The sequence below is a fragment of the Takifugu rubripes genome, chromosome 16 (assembly GCF_901000725.2).
Source record: "Takifugu rubripes chromosome 16, fTakRub1.2, whole genome shotgun sequence".
Classification (NCBI taxonomy): domain Eukaryota; kingdom Metazoa; phylum Chordata; class Actinopteri; order Tetraodontiformes; family Tetraodontidae; genus Takifugu; species Takifugu rubripes.
Window position 1 is genome coordinate 1,891,708 of NC_042300.1, and position 8,923 is coordinate 1,900,630.

The window sequence follows — 8,923 nt, forward strand, 5'->3', positions numbered from 1 at the left end:
CATCAGCATAACAATGAAAATGTATCCCATGCTGCCGAATAGTGTTTCCTAAGGGAAGCATGTACAAGGTGAAAGGGATTGGTCCAAGTACAGAACCTTGTGGAACTCCATGGCTAACCCTACTGTCTGAAGAGGGAACGCAGTGGACATGAGCAACTGATATCTATCTGAAAAATACGATCTAAACCAGTCTAGTGTTGTCCCTTTAACCCCAATCACATGTTGCAGTCTCTGTAACAGGATGCTGTGATCAACTGTATCAAAAGCAGCACTGAGGTCCAGCAGATCAGCATAGAGACCAGTCCATGATCTGAAGCTATAAGAAGATCATTAATAACTTTAATAAGTGCTGTTTCTGTGCTGTGATGAGCTCTAAAGCCTGACTGAAACATCTCAAACAGGCTGTTTCTCTGCAGGTGCTTCAGTAACTGAGTCACCACCACCTTCTCAAGAATTTTAGAGATAAAAGGAAGGTTGGATATCGGCCTATGATTTCCTAATACGTCAGGATCCAGTGATGTTTTTTTAAGCAATGGCTTAATCACTGCCACCTTGTAGGACCGGGGTGCATAACCTGTCACTAAAGAACAATTGATCTGGTCCAGGATAGAACTGCCTATCACTGGTAAAACATCCTTCATCAGGTGTGCTTGGGATGGGATCTAAAAGACACGTGGTGGACTTGGATTTCTGAATTAGCAAAGGCGCCTCAGAAAAATATATACAGGTGAAGGAGTCTTAAGGGCTTGTGGGAGACCCTGTACAGCAGGGGTCACCAACCTTTTTGAAACCAAGAGCTACGTCATGGGTACCGCGTCGTGTGAAGGGCTACCGCTTGACACACTCCTCTAAAATAACAAATTATATGTGTGTGTGTGTGTGTGTGTGTGTGTGTGTGTATCACAATAACTTAGAGTGGGTAACAGAAAAGATCAATATTCAACACTTTATTATTATTAATCTCAGCAATTGTTAAGATGATCACTTCGACATTTGATCAAAAAAATGTCGACTTTTCACCAGACCCTTTCAACCACAAGAAACTAAACCATTTTAACAATTCATAAACTATGTTGAACCATGTTTTAAAAAGTAAAAGTTAAAAAGTTTTTAAAAAAAAAAACTTTCATATTGAATAAATCTTAACTGAACAAATCTACTGCAATTCTGCTCCAAATCTGTTCCATTTTATAAACACACTTTAGCTCATGGGCCTTCTCTGACTGTAGAATCCTTCCCGGTATATACAGTATATTCCCACAGTCAGCACATCTGGTGATGGTCCAGTTGTTGATTCAAGTGCTTTTAATTTTGAAGATACATTTACAGTGGACTAAAACGTGCATTTGTTTACATTTAGGTTGTGTCGTTTGGCCTTTAGTGCACACTATAACTACAGCTATGTGAACTTTGTTTTGAGTATTAACAAAAAAAACAAGCACTAAAAAAAAACCTTTGTTTCTGGAGACACATTTCCTGAACACTGTATTTTCCATTTCTCTTATGTAGTGTTTAATGAATGCTCCTTTAGAGTGTTTTAATTTTGACTGGCTTGTGCAATGAGCTGAACAAATATAATTTGAGAACAGATACAACATGAGGAGCGCCACAGAACTCAGCCCAGGAAACAGCAGAGTCTCTGGAAGATGTTTAGTTTTTTGGATGGTCTCAAGAGTTCTTTGGCAATACGGACTGTATGTTCTTCAATGATTGACTCCTCCGAGTACTTTAGCATGAACAGGACCTCGTTCGGATTGCCCAGCTTTTTACAGAAGGCTTTGTGGATCATTTTGTCCATCTTCTTAAATGATTTCTCTGTCAGACTTAGATTTGCATCACTATCCCAGACTCGGGGCCAGATGTGTGCAAGGAGAGCACTGAGGACTTCATCGTTGTACTGAGGTACAATGTTTGCTTCATCGTAATGTGATTAATAATCTTTTCTATTAAAAACTGGACAAATGCTCTCATTGACTCCATTTCCTGAATTTGCTGTGGTTCCACTCCAATTGCCGAAGGGGGTGCATAGCTGTCTCGATGTTTTTCAAGCGAAACTGGAGCTTCTTCTCTTGGTTCCTCCTCGCATACAAATGTGTCCAATTCTTCAGCTTGTTCAATGTCAGAGTGAGGAGATGGTGTATCTTCAAGTTCCTCCTCAAGTTCTGATGCTTCTGACAGGTTCTTCTACTGCTACCCTGCGGCCATTATCAACCGCTGGACCTTCTACTGCGACTCCCAGGATTGGTGAAAGGATTTTCACCTTTTCCGTGAACCTGAAAACCAGATCTTTCAGGAACCCGTTTTACCAGCCCCTGCATTTTCCAGGCCTTCTTCTGGATGTCAGCATATAATCTTTCATTCCACTCAGTGTCTTTACTGCCAGTCTCTGCCAACAAGTGGCTGTACAATAACTCACTGGTACTTTGGTGGAAAACAGACTCATGGCTGGAGGTCAACTCCTGGAACCCATCAACCAATGAGGTGTCATTATCAAGCAGTGATGTCACGGGCAACTACCAGTGACCTCACTGATTCGCTGCTTTTGCCTCTCCTCAGCCTGGGGTGTTGTTTCCTCAGCTGGCTGATCAAGCGACGGATCCAAGCGTTCAGAAAACACTTGGCAAAGAAATGTGTGATCTTTTGTTGAAAAAGTTTTAAAGGATTCTTCTTTTCCTTGTTTTCACTAAGTATGGTGGCAATGTCTTCTGACAGGGCCTGGATCTCGGGTAGCGGTCTCTGTGAAGACCCCTTCGTAATCCCTTTCTGGAACTATGTCTAAAATAGGAGTGACCATTTCTTTTAACTCTTTGACGAGAGATGACTGAGGACCACCATCACCAAATGCATTTTCTGCATCTGCAGTGTCAACTGGAGACTCCTTCCTCTGTTTAACCTTTCGGAGTTTGAGGAACTTTTTGACCCTTTTTGCAAACTTCTTCATCACATTGCTGACAATAAGAATCATAGAATTAAGTGAACATGAGGTGGTGGTTTTTGAGGAGAACCAGAGAAGATTGCGTCCAGCCCTTCTTCAACCTCTTCCTTGATCATGTTCGTTACGCATCTTATAGAAACATCATCAGCATGATGGGGTATGTGCAATGCTTCAGATAAGCTCTTTCGAAGCCTTTCATCCAATCCTGACATGAGACTCTCCCTTGAATTTGGATCCTCTTGGATTGCTGTTGATATGGCTGTAATCACAGAACTTATCAGATCTAAAATAAGATCTGCTAACAGCATTTTAGTCGCGTCATCAGGAGAACCCAGTGTTATTAAGTTCCACTGTTCTACTGTAATTCTTTCAAAAAATAAATCAACTGATGGACGAAGTGTGTCGGCAGTCAACACCTCTTCCGAAAGTATGTTTTTTGTGGTCTTGCCGCTTTTCATTGTGTGTTAAGTTCCTTCGCTATATGGTATTGTCAAAAAATATTAAAATTTTACTCAAATACATTACAAAATGCTGAAGTAGGTTGAAAGACGGTTTACATTGATCAATTTACATTTAAGCAACATCAAAGGACCAAAACCTATATATACAACGTTAATAAATGTATTTGATCTTAGGCCTAGATCATTTCTCAACATGCATACTAATCTGTCCTGTTCACACCTTGCGTCATCTCAGTCGATGCTCAGGAGGATCCCTATTATTATTAGACCCAAAGTGACCTGACAAACCAGGGTCCAGACCAGGATGTAATCTTACACACCTCTCTGCTGTTTCTGTAGAACCCTCATCCACCAACACTAGCATATTTAACACTAGAGAGGTAGTCTCTGTTCACGGTTAAATCCAAGGTAGTTTTCTTTGTCAACTGGATTGTTTTTCTTCTCTTTGAAGACGTTTCACCTTCTAAACTTGCTGGGGACAGAGTTTGGAAATATAGCCCTTGCCTTTAAAACAGGTCTGAAGCTTCACTAACTGCTCTGCCTCCTCTGGCATCATGGATAAATATAGCTGACTGTCATCAGCATAACAATGAAAATGTATCCCATGCTGCCGAATAGTGTTTCCTAAGGGAAGCATGTACAAGGTGAAAGGGATTGGTCCAAGTACAGAACCTTGTGGAACTCCATGGCTAACCCTACTGTCTGAAGAGGGAACGCAGTGGACATGAGCAAACTGATATCTATCTGAAAAATACGATCTAAACCAGTCTAGTGTTGTCCCTTTAACCCCAATCACATGTTGCAGTCTCTGTAACAGGATGCTGTGATCAACTGTATCAAAAGCAGCACTGAGGTCCAGCAGATCAGCATAGAGACCAGTCCATGATCTGAAGCTATAAGAAGATCATTAATAACTTTAATAAGTGCTGTTTCTGTGCTGTGATGAGCTCTAAAGCCTGACTGAAACATCTCAAACAGGCTGTTTCTCTGCAGGTGCTTCAGTAACTGAGTCACCACCACCTTCTCAAGAATTTTAGAGATAAAAGGAAGGTTGGATATCGGCCTATGATTTCCTAATACGTCAGGATCCAGTGATGTTTTTTTAAGCAATGGCTTAATCACTGCCACCTTGTAGGACCGGGGTGCATAACCTGTCACTAAAGAACAATTGATCTGGTCCAGGATAGAACTGCCTATCACTGGTAAAACATCCTTCATCAGGTGTGCTTGGGATGGGATCTAAAAGACACGTGGTGGACTTGGATTTCTGAATTAGCAAAGGCGCCTCAGAAAAATATATACAGGTGAAGGAGTTTAAGGGCTTGTGGGAGACCCTGTACAGCAGGGGTCACCAACCTTTTTGAAACCAAGAGCTACGTCATGGGTACCGCGTCGTGTGAAGGGCTACCGCTTGACACACTCCTCTAAATAACAATTATATGTGTGTGTGTGTGTGTGTGTGTGTGTGTGTGTGTATCACAATAACTTAGAGTGGGTAACAGAAAAGATCAATATTCACACTTTATTATTATTAATCTCAGCAATTGTTAAGATGATCACTTCGACATTTGATCAAAAAAAATGTCGACTTTTCATCACCAGACCCTTTCAACCACAAGAAAACTAAACCATTTTAACAATTCATAAACTATGTTGAACCATGTTTAAAAAGTAAAAGTTAAAAAGTTTTTTAAAAAAAACTTTCATATTGAATAAATCTTAACTGAACAAATCTACTGCAATTCTGCTCCAAATCTGTTCCATTTTATAAACACACTTTAGCTCATGGGCCTTCTCTCTGACTGTAGAATCCTTCCCGGTATATACAGTATATTCCCACAGTCAGCACATCTGGTGATGGTCCAGTTGTGATTCAAGTGCTTTTAATTTTGAAGATACATTTACAGTGGACCTAAAACGTGCATTTGTTTACATTTAGGTGTGTCGTTTGGCCTTTAGTGCACACTATAAACTACAGCTATGTGAACTTTGTTTGAGTATTAACAAAAAAACAAGCACTAAAAAAAACCTTTGTTTCTGGAGACACATTTCCTGAACACTGTATTTTCCATTTCTCTTATGTAGTGTTTAATGAATGCTCCTTTAGAGTGTTTTAATTTTGACTGGCTTGTGCAATGAGCTGAACAAATATAATTTGAGAACAGATACAACATGAGGAGCGCCACAGAACTCAGCCCAGGAAACAGCAGAGTCTCTGGAAGATGTTTAGTTTTTGGATGGTCTCAAGAGTTCTTTGGCAATACGGACTGTATGTTCTTCATGATTGACTCCTCCGAGTACTGTAGATGAACAGGACCTCGTTCGGATTGCCCACTTTTTACAGAAGGCTTTGTGGATCATTTTGTCCATCTTCTTAAATGATTTCTCTGTCAGACTTAGATGTGGCATCACTATCCCCAGACTCGGGGCGCCAGATGTGTGCAAGGAGAAGCACTGAGGACTTCATTCGTTGTACTGAGGTACATGTTTGCTTAATCGTAAATGTGATTAATAATCTTTTCTATTAAAAACTGGACAAATGCCTCTCATTGACTCCATTTCCCTGAATTTGCTGTGTTCCACTCCAATTGCCGAAGGGGGTGCATAGCTGTCTCGATGTTTTCAAGCGGAAAACTGGAGCTTCTCTCTTGGTTCCTCCTCGCATACAAATGTGTCCAATTCTTCAGCTTGTTCAATTGTCAGAGTGAGGAGATGGTGTATCTTCAAGTTCCTCCTCAAGTTCTGATGCTCTGACAGTCTTCTACTGCACCCTGCGGCCCATTATCAACCGCTGGACCTTCTACTGCGACTCCCAGGATTGGTGAAAGGATTTTCACCTTTTCCGTGAACCTGAAAACCAGATCTTTCAGGAACCCGTTTACCAGCCCCTGCATTTTCCAGGCCTTCTTCTGGATGTCAGCATATAATCTTTCATTCCACTCAGTGTCTTTACTGCCAGTCTCTGCCAACAAGTGGCTGTACAATAACTCACTGGTACTTGGTGGAAAACAGGACTCATGGCTGGAGGTCAACTCCTGGAACCCATCAACCAATGAGGTGTCATTATCAAGCAGTGATGTCACGGCAACTACCAGTGACCTCACTGATTCGCTGCTTTGCCTCTCCTCAGCCTGGGGTGTTGTTTCTCAGCTGGCTGATCAAGCGACGGATCCAAGCGTTCAGAAACACTTGGCAAAGAAATGTGTGATCTTTTGTTGAAAAGTTTAAAGGATTCTTCTTTCCTTGTTTCACTAAGTATGGTGGCAATGTCTTCTGACAGGGCCTGGATCTCGGTAGCGGTCCTCTGTGAAGACCCCTTCGTAATCCCTTCTGGAACTATGTCTAAAATAGGAGTGACCATTTTCTTTTAACTCTTTGACGAGAGATGACTGAGGACCACCATCACCAAATGCATTTCTGCATCTGCAGTGTCAACTGGAGACTCCTTCCTCTGTTTAACCTTTCGGAGTTTGAGGAACTTTTTGACCCTTTTTGCAAACTTCTCATCACATTGCTGACAATAAGAATCATAGAATTAAGTGAACATGAGGTGGTGGTTTTTTGAGGAGAACAGAGAAGATTGCGTCCAGCCCTTCTTCAACCTCTTCCCTTGATCATGTTCGTTACGCATCTTATAGAAACATCATCAGCATGATGGGGTATGTGCAATGCTTCAGATAAGCTCTTTCGAAGCCTTTCATCCAATCCTGACATGAGACTCTCCCTTGAATTTGGATCCTCTTGGATTGCTGTTGCTATGGCTGTAATCACAGAACTTATATCAGATCTAAAATACAGATCTGCTAACAGCATTTTAGTCGCGTCATCAGGAGAACCCAGTGTTATTAAGTTCCACTGTTCTACTGTAATTCTTTCAAAAAATAAATCAACTGATGGACGAAGTGTGTCGGCAGTCAACACCTCTTCACGAAAGTATGTTTTTTTGTGGTCTTGCCGCTTTTCATTGTGTGTTAAGTTCCTTCGCTATATGGTATTGTCAAAAAATTAAAATTTTACTCAAATACATTACAAAATGCTGAAGTAGGTTGAAAGACGGTTTACATTGATCAATTTACATTTAAGCAACATCAAAGGACCAAAACCTATATATTCAACGTTAATAAATGTATTTGATCTTAGGCCTAGATCATTTCTCAACATGCATACTAATCTGTCCTGTTCACACCTTGCATCATCTCAGTCGATGCTCAGGAGGATCCCTATTATTATTAGACCCAAAGTGACCTGACAAACCAGGGTCCAGACCAGGATGTCTGGATTTCTCCTCCTCTACCTCCCCTTCACTCTACCTCTCCTCTACCCCTCTCCTCTCCTACCTATCCTATCCTCTACCTGTCCTCCCACCTCTCCTCTCTCTTTACCCCCGGCCATCACCAGGAGGGTCCCCCTACATGAGCCTGGTCCTGCTCAAGGTTTCTTCCTGTTAAAGGGGAGTTTTTCCTTGCCACTGTTGCTTGTCTGGGGTCAGGCTCTGGGATTCTGGAAAGCGCCTTGAAACAATTTTGATTGTATAAGACGCTATATAAATAAAGATTGATTGATTGATTGATTGATTGATGTAATCTTACACACCTCTCTGCTGTTTCTGTAGAACCCTCATCCACCAACACTAGCATATTTAACACTAGAGAGGTAGTCTCTGTTCACGGTTAAAATCCAAGGTAGTTTTCTTTGTCAACTGGATTGTTTTTCTTCTCTTTGAAGACGTTTCACCTTCTAAACTTGCTGGGGACAGAGTTTGGAAATATAGCCCTTGCCTTTAAAACAGGTCTGAAGCTTCACTAACTGCTCTGCCTCCTCTGGCATCATGGATAAATATAGCTGACTGTCATCAGCATAACAATGAAAATGTATCCCATGCTGCCGAATAGTGTTTCCTAAGGGAAGCATGTACAAGGTGAAAGGGATTGGTCCAAGTACAGAACCTTGTGGAACTCCATGGCTAACCCTACTGTCTGAAGAGGGAACGCAGTGGACATGAGCAAACTGATATCTATCTGAAAAATACGATCTAAACCAGTCTAGTGTTGTCCCTTTAACCCCAATCACATCACATGTTGCAGTCTCTGTAACAGGATGCTGTGATCAACTGTATCAAAAGCAGCACTGAGGTCCAGCAGATCAGCATAGAGACCAGTCCATGATCTGAAGCTATAAGAAGATCATTAATAACTTTAATAAATGCTGTTTCTGTGCTGTGATGAGCTCTAAAGCCTGACTGAAACATCTCAAACAGGCTGTTTCTCTGCAGGTGCTTCAGTAACTGAGTCACCACCACCTTCTCAAGAATTTTAGAGATAAAAGGAAGGTTGGATATCGGCCTATGATTTCCTAATACGTCAGGATCCAGTGATGTTTTTTTAAGCAATGGCTTAATCACTGCCACCTTGTAGGACCGGGGTGCATAACCTGTCACTAAAGAACAATTGATCTGGTCCAGGATAGAACTGCCTATCACTGGTAAAACATCCTTCATCAGGTGTGCTTGGGATGGGATCTAAAAGAC